Source organism: Ostrea edulis, chromosome 7 (genome assembly GCF_947568905.1).
Source record: "Ostrea edulis chromosome 7, xbOstEdul1.1, whole genome shotgun sequence".
NCBI lineage: Eukaryota > Metazoa > Mollusca > Bivalvia > Ostreida > Ostreidae > Ostrea > Ostrea edulis.
Window position 1 is genome coordinate 57,496,440 of NC_079170.1, and position 17,107 is coordinate 57,513,546.

General features: G+C 35.8%; 1 long non-coding RNA gene across 1 annotated transcript; it reads left to right on the top strand.

Annotated features, from left to right (window-relative positions):
• Positions 1 to 8,400: 8,400 nt before the first annotated feature.
• LOC130048267 (uncharacterized) lies at positions 8,401 to 16,872 on the top strand. The gene is made up of 3 exons (XR_008797113.1): positions 8,401 to 8,818; positions 16,404 to 16,545; positions 16,811 to 16,872. It is a non-coding gene; the product is annotated as an uncharacterized LOC130048267 (long non-coding RNA).
• Positions 16,873 to 17,107: the final 235 nt, after the last annotated feature.

The window sequence follows — 17,107 nt, forward strand, 5'->3', positions numbered from 1 at the left end:
GAATCTACACTATGTCAGAAAGCTTTCATGTAAATGTGAACTTTTTTGGCCCAATGGTTCTTGAGAAGAAGATTTTCCCTATATATTTGTATCTAAAACTTTGATCCCCCGCTTGTTGCCCCATCCTACCCCCAGGGGCCATGATTTGAACAAACTTGAATCTGCATTATATCAGAAAGCTTTCATATAAATCTCAGCTTTTCTGGCTCAGTGGTTCTTGGGAAGATTTTTAAAGATTGTCCCTATATATTTGTATATAAAACTTTGATCCCCTCTTATGGCCCCATCCGACCCCCGGGGGCCAGGATTTTAACAAACTTGAATTTGCATTATATCAGGAAGCTTTCTTATAAATTTCAGCTTTTCTGGCTCAGTGGTTTTTGAGAGGAAGATTTTTAAAGGTTTTCCCTATATATTTGTATGCAAAACTTTGATCCCCCCTTGTGGCCCCATCCGTCCCCCGGGGGCTATGATTTCAACAAACTTGAATCTGCACTGTGTCAGAAAGCTTTCTTGTAAATCTCAGCTTTTCTGGCTCAGTGGTTCTTGAGAAGATGATTTTTAAAGATTTTTCCTATATATTTGTATGTAAAACTTTGATCCCCTATTGTTGCCCCATCCGACTCCCGGGGGCTATGATTTTAACAATTGAGAATCTGCACTATATCAGGAAGCTTTCATATAAACCTCAGCTTTTCTGGCTCAGTGGTTCTTGAGAGAAAGATTTTCCCTATATATTTGTATGTAAAACTTTGATCCCCCTTGTGGCCCCATCCGACCCGCGGGGGCCATGATTTTAACAAACTTAAATCTGCACTATGTCAGGAAGCTTTCATGTAAATCTCAGCTTTTCTGGCTCAGTGGTTCTTGAGAAGGTTTTTAAAGATTTCCCCTATATATTTGTATTTAAAACTTTGATCCCCTATTGTAGCCCCATCCAACCACCGGGGGGTCATGATTTTAACGAATTTGAATCTGCAATATTTCAGAAAGCTTGCATGTAAATATCGGCTTTTCTGGTTCAGTGATTCTTGAGAAGATTTTTCCTATATATTTGTATGTAAAACTTTGATTCCTTATTGTGGCCCCATCTAACCCCTGGGGCCATGATTTTAACAAACTTGAATCTACACTAAGTCGGGAAACTTTCATGTAAATTTCAGCTTTTCTGACCCAGTGGTTCTTTAGAAGATTTTTAAATGACCCCACCCTATTTTTATGATTATCCCCCCTTTGAAAGGGACATGGCCCTTCGTTTGAACTAACTTGAAAACCCTTCACCCAAGGATGCTTTTGGCCATGTTTGGTTGAAATTGGCCCAGTGGTTCTGGAGAAGAAGTCGAAAATGTAAAAAAAAGTTTAGACAGACGACGGAGAATAGGCGATCAGAAAAGCTCAAATGAGCTAAAAATGAGCTTTGAAAATACACTTTAAAACTTATTTTAATCAAAATTGTTTGTATTAGGTATTTGAGACATGCTCAAACAGAAAATCGTATTGGTTTTTATGTATATAACCCACATTTTTGTAAGTCTTCCGTAGGTCTTCAATTAATCGTAAAACTCGGTTAAGATACACAACACTTTACGTATTTATTACCAGTATGAATATGACAATCACACTCCTAAAGCCTGGAACTTAGCCTATAAACTATAAGGAAGAGCACCCAACCCTAGGATAATGTAATGATAATTTAGTTAGTAAAAATGAGCAAAGTAGACGAACAAGACGTGATTCCAGTATAGGAAGATTGGAAGGAGAAGTGTAGCTAGCAAGGCCAGCTGTCTCGCTTCGACGAATGGTTCGCTGCATTTATACAGTGCATTATACACTAGATATTGTTATTGAAGTTATTGGCTGAATGATAAAAGTGAGCTTGGTCAAATACAACGGGTGAATGATTTACATCGGGGTCAAAATTTAGCTACTACATTAGCCATTTCGGAAATGATTTCCTCGTGAATGTGAACAATGTGCGTATGAATCTTGAAACATTTGTAGTCCGGAACATACGTCTCACGATGTCCAATTGTATTATATTTGGATTATTAACAACAATGGCGACAGCAGACCCTCTAGACTTCTGGAGACTCGTACCCATAATTCTCCAGGAGAAAAAACTTAATTGTCATTTCTATCATAGAAGGGGTACGAGTTCTCCAGGAGAAAAAACGTTGTCATTTCTACCATAGTCGTATGATGCTCCAATTATACAGATTCACAAAGTCCATGGTCAAACGTCAGTTTGATACAACCATTCAGGACTAAGCGGGTTACAACCGTGCTTTTAACGCAGAGTTACAACCAGTCCTTACGGCAATTTACTAGGAAGGGTGTATATGTCCGCGAGGAGGGGTTAGAAACTGGCCAGTGTTTTTCTTTATACAGATAATTCTTAAGAATTATTTATAGCCTATCGGGTAACGCAATGAATTCAGGTTTGAATGATATATAGTATCCGGTCAGATCCCATACCACTTGCTCAAACACTTCAACACAGTTAGAAAAGTTTGTGCAAATTGGTCTCAGTCGTTCGTTTTCTTCATTTATTAGAAAACAGAAAACCCACCTAAAATTCAATAACATCAGTTAAAAGACAACATCATTACAAAAGTATACCATAAACGTCAGGAATAAGACTTTGCAATTAAGACGATTATTATTGATAATTAAAATATAACGCTGGATACAACCGTTCTTTGAAAGTATAACGTAGGAGACAACCATTCCTAATATATTGACAATTTGCAACGAGGCATGTTTTTAATGTCTTTTCTTATGACATCATGTAAACTACAGGGGCCAAGCTCGATGTTGTTATTACCACAAAAAGAATTAATCATTTCTTCTATCAGGAGGGTCCTATGGGTATTCAGATTAGAATAGGTCCTTAGTACCCCTTGCTTGTCGTTAGAGGCGACTAAATAGGACGGTCCTTCGGATGAGACCGCAAAAACCGAGGCCCTTGTCACAGCAGGTGTTGCACGATAAAGATCCCTCTCTGTTCAAAGTCAGTGAGCGCCGAGCATAGGCCTTTGCAGCACTTCATCGACATGCAATGATTGAGTAAAAAATTCTCGAGTTGGACGTTAAAAAGTATACATTCAATTTATCAGTAGGTTGATTGATTGTTTACGTCCTGTTGAGAATTTTTCACTCATATTGAAACGTCACCAGCTGTAGATGAAGTACCACAAATTTTGACCTATGCTTAACGCTCAGAGCCGTATCAGTGAGGGTTCTTTAAATATCGTACCAACGCCTGTCGAGACACGGGACCTCCATTTTAAAGGTCAGAAAAGAACTGGTTCTCACTTCTAAATACCGTGCGTTTGGCGAAGGAGCAATCACTACCTATATTAATGTCTTAGGTCTCACGTGGCCATGACACAAGCGGAACTCGAAATCACGACCTCCCAGTTACGAAGCGAACGCTCTACCACTGAGTTACCGAGACCGGTATCGAAGGAATTCCCAGCGAGCACAGTATATGTATGTAGAACATAAATTCAATATACACTTTTGTTATGCCATTTCGCAAATTAGCAATATCTACCTCAAACTAAACAAGATTAGGCCAAATGGTCATCATAGAATGACACTGAGCAGGAAACAACTATATAACTAATACATGTATATAAGGAGTGATTTTATATTGTTTAACGTCCCACTCGAGAATTTTTCACTCACGGAGACGTCACCATTACCGGTGAAGGGCTTCAAAATTTAGGCCTATGCTCGGCGTTTACGGCCATAGATGTTTTGCACACTCGGTGCCGCCATATTTAATTACCTAATTATATATGAGTGTCAAAGGTCATAGGGGAAAAAACGACGTAATCATTTTGACAAATCAACGAGGTATTGCTTTTTCCCCCAAAGTTTTTAATGATTTATCCCTTATATTATGATAAAATTTGTTTACATAATAGGTAAATAGGATCAAAGGTTTACTTTAGCATATCTTTTATGGAAAAGTTCCTTTCTAGAATTTCTATGAGAAACTATTTATTGGCATTAAAGTTGCTTTCATACCCATGTTTGAAGATTCCATTTCATAATAAAACAATCATTTTTACACTTAAAAATCTTAATTCTGAATTGCACAAAAATGTAAAATTTCGATAATACCCCTCTACTGACTACTGGACCCATTGTATTGTGATGTTTTTTTGGGGGGAGGGGGTATTTATTATTAATGGTAATTTTACAAAAAGAATAGATTATAATGCATTACAACAAATCACGGCAGTATTATCCAGGCACGTCGTAGCGTCCCTTTTCAAGGGGGGGGGGGGGGGGGGTACAACATATAAATATTGACAACTACTACGATCTATACAGATAATATTTTTAAAAAGAAAATTTTCCAAAAAAAAAAAAAAAAAAAAAAAGGGCGAGATTATACGTACGACGACCGACGACAAATTTTGAAAAACACTTGTAGTCTACATAGTTAGAGAAAGTCAGGAATAATTCAGGGCTTTTCCAACCCCCTTCTCTCCTTACACTCGTCAAATACCCCCCCCCCCCCCCCCCATCTCCTTACATTCGTCTAATACAAACCCTCCTTTCTTAGAATCGCCTAATACCGCCCTCCTTTTCCTTACACTCGTCTTATAATACACCCCTCTCTCCTTACATTCGTAAAGAGAAGGCGGTGGTTTAAATCAGACTGCTGAAAATGGATTGACTAACAGTTGGGTATTAGGTGGTGACCCACCACTTAAATTGCCTGGTTTATAATTAGTATCCTTATTATTTGCAATAAAGTGTCTAACTTTAATATATCTATATGCCTACATATGTTTTACAGTAACTAAAAGTGAACTTTGAACTGGTCATTTGTCAAAGTTAGAGATAAATTCAATAATTGTGTAGACATATCGTTTGATTTTTTTAAATTGTCAGAAGTTTATAAGATTTAAAATCATACAAATTAAATATACATGTATCTCTAACTCTGTCTCATGGGCAAGTAGAAAAAATTTATAATTGGGAAAAGAATATCGTGCGGATAGGAGCTCTAATATAAGCGCGACCACGGCGAATAGTGAAAATTATTTGCACGACAGTCATGCTGATAGACACTTAAAACAAAAAACAACTCGTAAAACTTACTTCAATCCAAACTTCAAAATCCTTAACTGTGTGAGGGGTGACTTAATTCATAGGTTCAAACTTAATTACTACTCAGTACTGCATACCACAGAAGAGAGAGAAGAGGGGGGGGGGGGGGGGGGGGGAGCCGATAAATCAAAACACTTTGCCATTTTAAAAGAAAAAAGACACATTGTCAATAAAATTATTGAACTGTTATCACTTCTCTATGCAAATCAACGATGTATTGCTTTTCCCCCCAAAGTTTTTCATGATTTATCCCTTATATTATGATAAAATTTGTTTACATAATAGGTAAAGAGGACCAAAGGTTTACTTTAGCATATCTTTTATGGAAAAGTTCCTTTCTAGAATTTCTATGAGAAACTATTTATTGGCATTAAAGTTGCTTTCATACCCATGTTTGAAGATTCCATTTCATAATAAAACAAGAGGTACTGTGAGCAATGCTCACTAAGAATACCCCCCGCTTACCCCAATCTCCCAAAGGGTGTTGGTAATAGGTATAAACTACCTCTTTTCTGAGTGTAAAAAACAAATGGCATGACAAACCGAACCATATTGCTACTTCGATGTCCAGTGCGCGTGACCTTTGACCTTTTGACCCCAAAATCGATAGGGAACATCTTCATCCCATGGGTAGTCCATATGTATGATATGGTGACTGTAGGTGGAAAGGATAACGCTTTAGAGCCCGGAAACCATATTGCTACTTCGATGTCCAGTGCGCTTGACCTTTGACCTTTTGACCCCAAAATCGATAGGGAACATCTTCATCCCATGAGTAGTCCATATGTATGATATGGTGACGGTAGGTGGAAAGGATAACGCTTTAGAGCCCGGAAACCATATTGCTACTTCGATGTCCAGTGCGCTTGGCCTTTGACCTTTTGACCCCAAAATTGATAGGGAACATCTTCATCCCATGGGTAGTCCATATGTATGATATGGTGACGGTAGGTGGAAAGGATAACGCTTTAGAGCCCGGAAACCATATTGCTACTTCGATGTCCAGTGCGCTTGACCTTTGACCTTTTGACCCCAAAATCGATAGGGAACATCTTCATCCCATGGGTAGTCCATATATATGATATGGTGACGGTAGGTGGAAAGGATAATGCTTTAGAGCCCGGAAACCATTGCGTCTACAGACGGACGGACGGACAGACAGACGGACAACCCGATTCCAGTATAACCCCCCCCCCCCCCCCCCACAACTTGTTACGGGGGGTATAACAATCATTTTTACACTTAAAAATCTTAATTCTGAATTGCACAGAAATGTAAAATTTCGATAATACCCCTCTACTGACTACTGGACCCATTGTATTGCGATGTTTTTAGGGGGGGGGGGGGGTATTTATTATTAATGGTAATTTTACAAAAAGACTTTTTATGGTAATCTCAAAATAATTTGTATCGTCGTCCGGATTACCAGATTAATTAACCCTTCTATTGAACATGAAATAACACAAGACAAAACGAATTTTCCAAATGACATCAACTTTAGTAATAATTGAAAGTAATAAAGTAAAATTGTATTTATAAAAAATCGATGTTCTTTATAAGGAGAAATTTTGATTGTTTCTTTGACTCAATCACAGAAAATCATTGAAGACGGTTTGCTTCATAGCCATCTTTTTTTTTCGGGTGTAGAATACATTATATGTCAAATACATAGTTTGTCGGGGGGGGGGGGGGGGGGGGGGGGGGGGGGGGGGTCGTCATGAGCATAAGCAGTTTTAGTTCACATATGTCCTCTGGCATCTTTCTTCACTTCAAAACATTTTACGATTGTGATTTCAGACGCAGTACTGACATCTTTGTAGCAGTTTTCGGCTGAGAAGTTTGGAGATTATTTGTAGTTCCTAAAATATAATTCAACAACGCTGTCTTCTCTGATTTTGTTTAGGATTTTCGCATTGGCAGGAATGACTAACTGATTTAACTTACCTCTATAGCTTGATACACTATGACTTTGCCATATATGACATTAACCTTAGTGAATATTGAAATCGTATTTTACAAACATAAACTATGCTCGCTGGGAATTTCCACCAAAAGAAGAATTCATTTTTGTGGTAATAACAACGAGTGTAGTCCCTGTAGTTTACAGGCCATTGAAAAATGATGACATGGAATGCAGTCCTAAAACCCTCTTAAAAATTTTCTACCCTTTGGAACAGTTATAATTTAAACCGTTAATCTTGTAAAAAAGATAATGAAGTTCAATATCCAAATTAAAAAGAAAAGAAAGAAAACCCCCCAGATGGCATCACAAAAGACATTAAAATCAAGCATCATTGTAAATAAGTTAGGAATGGTTGTATCCTTCGTTATACTTTCATAGAATGTTTGTATCCAGCGTTACATTTTAATCATCATTAATAATCGTCTTAATTGCAAAGTTTTCTTCCTCACGTTTACGATATGTACATTTACATGTATAATGATGTCTCTTCACTGATGTAATTGGTTGGGTTTTCTGTTAAAAAAAAAAAAAAAAAAAAACCATAAAGAAAACGAACGACTGACACCAATTTACACGAAATTTTCCAACCGTATTGAAGTATGGAGCGCCAAATTAACATAAACTCAAATAATTGAAAGGTACTTACAATTATTTACTCAAATGATTGAAGATATCTTCAATTATTTGAAGATATCATCAATTCATTTGATACGCTCAACAATTTAATTAAAGATCTCTTCAAATAATTAATGATATCTTCAATTCTGAATTATTGCGCGCATTAATTGAATTGATGATAGCATTAATTCTTCATCTGAATTGATGCTCGCTTTAATTGAATTTTGATCATATGATTAAAGTATGATAAAACATGGGTTGGGGTATATGTTTTATACAGATTTTTGTTTGTTGGAATACCCCCCCCCCCCACCTCAAAATCGCTGCATTGGGCCTAGACGGTTTTACAAAAGAACTTACAACTAAGACTATAAATATCACAGAACAGAGTTTAAAAATATCGTCACCTTCATAAAATAAATCACAAGGTTTTGACACAGTCTGAGCAAACCGGTTTTATAGTAAAGAGACTCTTTGGATTTTATAGTCGTAGGTTATATTGTATGACGTGGCCCTAATCTGTAACAAATATACCAAATATGACGTCAAGTTATTTTGAATTACGTTTCTCGCTTGCGGAGACAATCTTGCAAAACAGCTTTGTCATTATATCCTTCGACGTAATTTACACGCTTGACACTCGCTGTTTATAAAATCCGTGCAATTAAAGCATCGATGTAACTAAGAAGATTCAGAGCACGTGCGTGTATAATGAGAAAGACTTTCCAACAGTAAGTAGAAAAATGAAATTAATGCCAAGTATAGGTTTACATTCAAAAGTATGTTTTTTGTATATAAAGTCAGGTTATAAGCAGTGTAGGCATACATATCAGAACTAAACAAGAAGAGAAGAGTAACCACAAATGACGATGTAATTTTTGTAAACGTTTTGTTAATATCAGGAAAGTTTCTATATTCAGCATAAACATTTGTATATTGGGCATAGCTGATTTAGTATTTACAAGCATATTCTTTATATTGATAATTAGAGCAATCAATAATCGCAACAACTAACGGGGAAGCTGCTCGTGGCCGTGAAGATACAGCTGTTTACCCGAAAAATCACTAGAACCTCAGGACAAAGTCATGGACAATTCTCAACAATGTGTAAGTTCAGTTCATATAAAATTCTCATTTATTGTTGAAAAAAGTCCACAGGAACAATTACTAGATCAAGATATTAGACATATTTTAGACCCCCCTCCCCCCTCCCCGAACAACACCCTGGTTTAAAGAACAAGGTACGGTTTTATCCAAAATCTGCCCTGTCAAGGAAATTCACCAAAATACTAAATCTGGTATTTGAGAATGTGCCATTTTTGAAAATGAGCATTGTTATTCTTTATCTACAATAGTAGCTGTAATATATTCAACGGAAAACTTTATATTAACCTGACGACGTCACTAAATTTGACGTTAATTTTGACGTAATATACGAAAGTTCTCCCCAAGCGATGTTTTGAGTAGGAAAATATAAACTGTATCACACATAGAACTATTAATTCTTAATAAATGAGAAATTATTGGTTTCTGTACTGATTTGAATGGGTATTAAATGGAAATTGAAACCACATCAGATATGCCGCACAGGGACAAAAACTGCAGGTATTCGCGGAAAGCTTTTCTGGTGCAGAAATATAATGGTTTGAACACCAAATTAATTAAAGAAACAGTTATTATGCTGGTAACAGTGATTTCTTATTTCTGTCTCCAACTTCCTTTATTGTGGAGAATTTTAAGATTTTTTTTTTTATATTTGTTAAGAGTCTCGCGTGCATTCGGAAAAAAATGATGACATCAAAGGCAGCTCAAATTCAAATCACTGAATTTTATGCGAAGTTTGAGTTATCACCAATGTAATTTTTCACGAATCGGAACACAATAGAATTCATCGGTATTTGTTTTTAATTGGCATACGCAATATTCCATATATGTATATTCTCAATATTATATGCGTGGTATTAAGTTGGAGCAAAATGTCATTTCATAGGTATACTCAGGAAAAAACGCAGCGTTTCTGAGAAACTAGAAACACAACTTCAAAGGGAAGATAATTATGAAACGGTTAGGGTTATCAGTGATATGGCATTCGCTTCGTAACCGGGAGGTATAGTGTGTTCGAACCCCGCTCATGACATGCCACGTCGAACCTGAGACGTAGACATACATGTGCTCTTCGACAAACGCTCGACAAAAGTGAGAATCACGGGTCTTTCAGATAGGCACCTGATGCCACCTCGACTGTGTCCAGGGGTCCGTGTTTGCCCTACTCTTTATTTTGTATTATTTATAGAAATTACGCAAATTCGAATTCATCACTATTCGATATCTTCAGCTTTTCGTGACCTTGAAAAAGGAGGTCCTGTGTCACAACAGGTATTGTCGCGTTAAAAAAAATCAATGCTATAGCCTTAAATGCTAATCATAGGTTTTATATATGTGGTACTTCACATACAGCTGATGATTTCTCAATTTGAGAGAAAAGTTCTCGAAAGGACGTAAATAAATAAACAAACAAAACTCTCTCTTCTCTCTTCTCTCTCTCTCTCTCTCTCTCTCTCTCTCTCTCTCTCTCTCTCTCTCTCTCTCTCTCTCTCTCACCACTATCAGGCTTGTCAATGTGTTCGGTACTGTACAACTGAGCGATACAAAGCTGGTACACCCCAACACTTGGTTTGCGCAATTTAGTGTCATTGTATCCACTTTTGCTCAAAGAAACCCTCTTAAAAGTTGTAAAATACAAAAATCATTCGATAGTTTATACAAGAGAAATAAAACTTAAGACTTGCTAACCAACCCCTGTCCCATGATAAAAGAAAACCATTCAAATCTAAACTGCATTTTCTCATTATGCAAGTATATACATACATCGTATATTTATCTCGAATGGAGAAAAACAAAATTTTGACGGAATGCTCAATACTGCGAGTCTCAATATTATATATATATAGATCTATCCATATGTTGTGTATTCGCTTTGTGTAACCTCCCTCCCCCGGACTGCATTTTAAATAGTAGTAGAGAAAGATAGATGAAATGTAATTGTAAGTGATACATTGGATACATGTAATCAACCCTCTCCATTGACCAATGATACCAAAATCCCTATTTTTGTGTTTGTCAATGTTTTCGAGAAGTCAATCCCCCCCCCCCTTTTAAAAAAACCAAAAAACGACCTATGCACCTACATGTATAATCTATTTCAATCATTGTAAATTAAAATACATATAGTAATACGATCCGAGTAACACATATGGAGCAAATTATCTTTCAGGCACCTCAATTTAAAAATGATTTTAATGAGTAACATATATTCCCTAGTAAAAAGTGCCTTGCAAGAAATGTATATTAATCCCTATCTTAGCTACACAAACTTTTTTTGTTTTGTATTGTGTTTTCAAAAATGAAATAGTTTCGTAACCATTGCAGATATAGTAGAACACTGAAGACCCTCAGTGCCATATTGTGACACCGGTCATCCAGTGTTAAGGTCATCTCCAAGGACCCGTGACATTCACACTTGATGCCGAGCATTTTGGCGATGAAACTGTCACTACCTGTTTTAACAACTTTGATCTGTCGCGGCCGGGATTCGAACCCCGGGCCTTCCACTTGCGGGGCGAACGCTCTAACCGCTCGGTCACCGCGGTGTTGTATATTTATAGATAGGGTGCTTAAAATTTTATATTTGTGAATAACCATCGTAAACTTTCTGACAATTAAATTGTTGTCTTTGAAAAATATAAAATGTTACACTCGAGCTAAATACGTCACTGATGTACGTACGTACCTAGGTGGATATTGTCGTCTGCTGTTACATGCCGTTTCCCATTTAATCAAATGAATGTGAATGGTAAAAAATAATGCTTGAATCTTCAAGGAATATACTATTTATTAAAAGAATCGTCCATCGTTATATAAACTATTTAAATGTAGTTTGGCTGGTATGTAACATGAATTCTCACAAATCGTCGGTTGGTGCTATTTATATACCGTTCTGTTTACACTATAGTCATAACAACAAAAATGGCATCCGGTCTGTAAGATAGGCTTAAATTTATCCGGATTTTTATTATTATTATGATGATTTTAATAAATGTCAATGTGTTTAAATAAATAACTATATGAGCATATATTATTTGAAAATATATTTACTACTCAAATGATTCTCGTTTCCTCTTCAACCGCCACGATCAACGCAAATAGCTGTCACGATGGCGAATTTGTTAGCATCTTTCAACTGATATTTTAACCCCTCTTCCATCGTCGCCCGGGATGAAACTAAGATGAATTGTAAGTTATTTAGGAAATTTTTAATCCATATAAAAATTATTCCGGGCGATGAGGGAAGAGGTGTTCAATTTCACATGTTTATCAATACAAAAACCATGAAAACACCACAAATAGCCTGAAAGCCCTTACTTTATTTGATTATGTACTACGCATGCGCGTAGATGAGTTGATTTCCATATGCTTTTGAGAGTTACTATAAGTTACTCTTTTAGGAATTTGACAGGAAAATATCTGCAACGCAAAATAATTTTCCTCCATAAACGCCGGGCAGAATTTGGCTAAAACCGTACCTTGTCCTTTACGTTTACTACATTAGATAAACAAAATATGTATATATATACATACAGTCGTTTGCCCAGTTCCGGATCATTGCCAGTTCCGAATCACTTTGTAATTATCATTAAAAAATATTTAATTAATGAAATGATTTTACTTAGAAAGGTAAATCACGTTGAAAATGATTACTGAGGGATACAAAACTATTGTCATTTTTATCCAACCCAGGTTTATTACTTGTCACACTTCTTTAATACATTAGAACTTCGACATCTTTGTCACTTACACGCTTGGGAAAAAATCGCGGCTGGGGGAAAAGTTGTCTGTAGCTAAAAAATAACCAAGTTTTCTGCACACAAAATAAATGCCTTTAATTGATATATCTTTCAGCTAATACATCGATAAATATTTCTTCAGTGAATGCATTATTGTAGTTGAGATGCCTTACCAAAGAGACACCATCTGTTTGTCCAATTCCGGATCAGTCGTGTCAACTACTGTCATACGCGACTTGTTGAACTTAGTTTTAAACTTTGAGCAATATCTCAGTTCACATTAAGGATATGCGGGACGATGATCACGTGATGGTTGCGAATTTATAATAAATTTAGAACCGGACGCAGCGTAGTTAAGCTTCCCGAGAAAAATCACAATACTGTACAGCAAACTCCCCGTCGAGGCCTCATTACGTCACCTACGAATAGCAAACGAACTCTGGTGGAAGTCAAACTTCCACCAGAGTTCGTTTGCTCACAAACCAAACTCTTCCACTTAGGCATTATGGGATAGCGATTTCTTAGGCCGCGTATACTGTGACGTCACTGTACAATGACGAAAGAACATAACGTCAAACGTAAACAACTTTCAAAACAAGATCGTAAACATCAAGTTCATTACTTTACACAATAATTTGAACAGAGTCTCCCTACTTTTTAATGATCTTTTGATCATTTTATGTTTAAAATAAAATCCATACTTTTATATTAATGCTCTTAATATTAATATCTTCAAACTTTTAACTGCGAATTACTTCTTTATTGTAATTTGTCTGCGTGATAATCGCGGACTCACAATATACAAATCTGTATATTGTGGTGCGTCACATAGGAGAGGTCTATTCGTAGGTGACGTAATGAGGCCTCGACGGGGAGTTTGGGTGGAAGTTTGTACTGTACAGACACACTATACGACGTCATAATAAAAAAGTACGTCACGACGTTGTATCGCGGGGAAAATGTCATCATATTTTGTTGTAATTTGCTACCGCTGTCAAGTGTTTTGTGTAAATCTGTTGATTGAATTCTTGTCAAATGATAATTTTCATTTTATTTCATAGTGATTACAAGTCTCTTTTTCATATATATACATTGCATATATTAAATATATGTATAGTATGCGCCACAATAATTTTGATACTATAGCCTACAATTTATAGTCACCGAAATCGCTCCTACATGCACATGCAATTTGCATCTCTAGTCATTTACCAAAAGAAAGTCAACTGTCTGTAAACAATGACTCAGTGCAAGTGTAAGATGATGATCGTTTGTTGATATTCACTATAGTAGTGTGAAACTATAGATCTGGACACACATTTCTCTGAATCTTGCTTGGGAGACGTACAAACTATTCAGGTGCTTTTATAATCGATCCTTGTTTGCGAAAAATACCCCCCCCCCCCTTATGATGGGAATCGTTACTTTTGGTCAAATATTAACGTCCATACTAGGAATGTTTAATTTTTGCAAGCATTTTCATGTAAATATAAGTACGCTTTATCTCTGAAACTACATGTATTTCATATTCCAAAAAAATATGACACACGTCGGAATGTATGCGAGAAGCAGACGTGTGAAAAAGAAAAAGGTGCAAAGTCACAACATGTGCGATACATAAATACTTTGAAAAATAGCATGGAGACGATCGAGTCAAGCGACACTAGCTACCATGGCCGCGGAAATGCTGTTAATATAGTAAAGGAAGTAGTAGCTCATATTGACCTTAACTAGACCTAACCCGTGGTTTGAAAGAAGACGTATTGTTTAGAGCTAGACTAGACGTTTTGTTCGAAGCCATGTTTAATATATACATGTATATTTAAAAAAAAAACTAAATTTTAATTTGTTTCCATTAACTCAATTTTTGTTCCATAATTATGAAAATTCTAAATATTTCAATAGGTTCAAAACAAATATAGTTTCTAACAATGTATTCCAAAACAGGCACGAAGAATTAGCCCCCCCCCCCCCCCCCTCTTGCACCCCCCTCCCCCGTCTTTGACAATGAGCTTTTTTTTTAAAATTTTGTAGTACAAATAAATTGAGACTGTCCCATCCCCCATTACTTTTAACAGTAGTTGTTCATGAAAAGAATATAAGCTTGAAAGTTATTAATAACAAATATTTCGCCAAGCCTAACCCCAAGTGAACATATCAATGTATAACTTCAAGGACGCCTACCTCAAAATCAAGATTAGTTTCACCCCTTCATATTTCTACAGAAAGTTGGGTATATGAATAGCTTTTAATTGCAGTGTTTGCAAAAAAATTCATTGACAAGTTTTTGAGCAGTGCTTCATTTAGTATCTGGACTACCCTGTTTTTGAGTACCAATTTCCACCCAAATCCTTAAATTTTCCCAATTTCTTATTATATGGTTATGTTTAAGCATTTTATTATTATATATTTTATATTTTACATATATTCTAAAAATTATTGTAAAAGATATAGATGAAAATTCCATCAAATCATTTTTTTGAATTGAAAATCGGAATAATCTTGTAAAATTCACAATTTTCGAAAAGGGGGGTAATTCAAAGCTTATTATCTCCCTTGTATACCTAGAAAGTGACCATGAAATTTATACACATTGTACAGGACATCCTGATGGTGCTTCATGAAAAAAAGAAAAAATATTCATTGACGAGTTATTTTTGGCCACATCGTCCCGCATGTCCTTAAATGCACTGTTCGATTTATAGAAGTAGTGTCAGATATAATACGCACACACTTTTTTCATAAACACAAACTGTTTTGTTTTTTCTGATTACCAAAATGGATACACCCCCCCCCCCCCCCCCGTAAATACATTACAATGAGAACATCGGGACAGTAAATATACTATGTATTGCATCTAGATTTACATCTTGAAATTGATATTTAAAAAGTATAGGCCTACTGTAGTCAATTCAATTTTAAGCATATTGATATACATGTATGACTGTATTATTTTTTCTTTCAAACTCCACAAGAAAATGCCGAAGGATTGTTATCCCGGGTATATATAATGTTAGATCATAACCACACTCTGAGAAAGATAATTATTTATAAATGTTGATTAAGAGAATTTTGAATGCCGCAGTTTTAGCTATGTTAATGCCTAAATGTGAAGCTTTGAATATAATTGTTCAATATATACAACGTCAATAATGTAAAGATTAATTTAAACTAGTGTTTGATTTTATTTTATTTCTACAAAAACTAGGTATATATTAAGCAATATAAACATACACACGTACTGATTTAAAGTTTCGGACCGATTGAAAGTCGGATTGGGTCAGTGAAAGTTCGAATCGGCCTGCAGAACTGGCAGTGTGATTCGGAACTGACCTATGAACACGGTTATGGAAAATGCAAAGGCCGGTGATATTTACCACGATTTCCAAATAATTTTTGTTATTTTTCATTTTAGTAACTTCTGATCTTCTCACAAGACGATTAAAACCTACAGTATCTTCGTGGATTATACCGCTAGCAATCGTTAATGAAAATGTGATCCGGAACTAGGCAAACGACTGTACTATATTTGATATTTGTGTCCAACGTCCAGGAACACCCCCCCCCCCCCTCCAGACCTAGTCTGTAGGCTTTTCCCCGTCTTTTAAAAAAAGTGTCATGTTTCTTACTTAATTTAAATGCTTTATGGGCCCAGGATTGGTTTAAGAAATGTTGTAGTGAAATGAAAATCATTATTAAATGTCAAGGTCAAACAATGTGAGAATCAAAATAGAATGATGTGGTGTAAATGTATCTAGATTATTTTATATTTGATTGGGGGAAGCCCCATAAGTGGATACAGTGGGGTATTAATTTATATAAACAAGTATCTTAGTTTCTTCTTTCAGAAATAAGTAGACAGCAAGAAAGTTGATACATAGGGCATTGCAATCAAGCAGCCACTACTACGGGACGTGGATTAAAGTTACTCACAATATAATCCTCCCTCAACAGTTACTTCCAGAAAAAGAGCATCTGACAATAATGCTGGTAATTTAATTTTTATGTTCACTAAGTACTACCTTTCCTTTCTATTTAGTGAAAAAATATTTTAATAGGTATACCAATGAATTGGATTTGAATGAATTGATCTTACATGTATATGTAAATTGTCTGGTATTTTGTGCAGGTATACACGCACGAATGTATTTATATTTTATGTGATATTTTTGTATGCTTAATATTAATATAATATTACAAATATACAGCTGTATGTGTCTAAAATAAGTATTGATCGTTCCTCATTTCATTTCAGGTGCAGCGCAAACCGAATAATAACTATGTACTCGGATAAATAAATAAATGCTGATTCCTTCCGACATGAATTGTTTCCTTTTTTCTGGAGAGGTACTTCGAAATCACATGTATGACCAAAAGATGGTAAACGTTGATAGCATGTATATCAACATCAGGGAAATTATGTAAACAAAATACATATTTATTACGGAGTAATACTAACATTTATCTACTGTATATTATCAACAAATATGCTAAACAAAAGTTCGAAAACATATATGCTGTGTGTCCCTTCAAGATTATCGTGTTTCAAAAC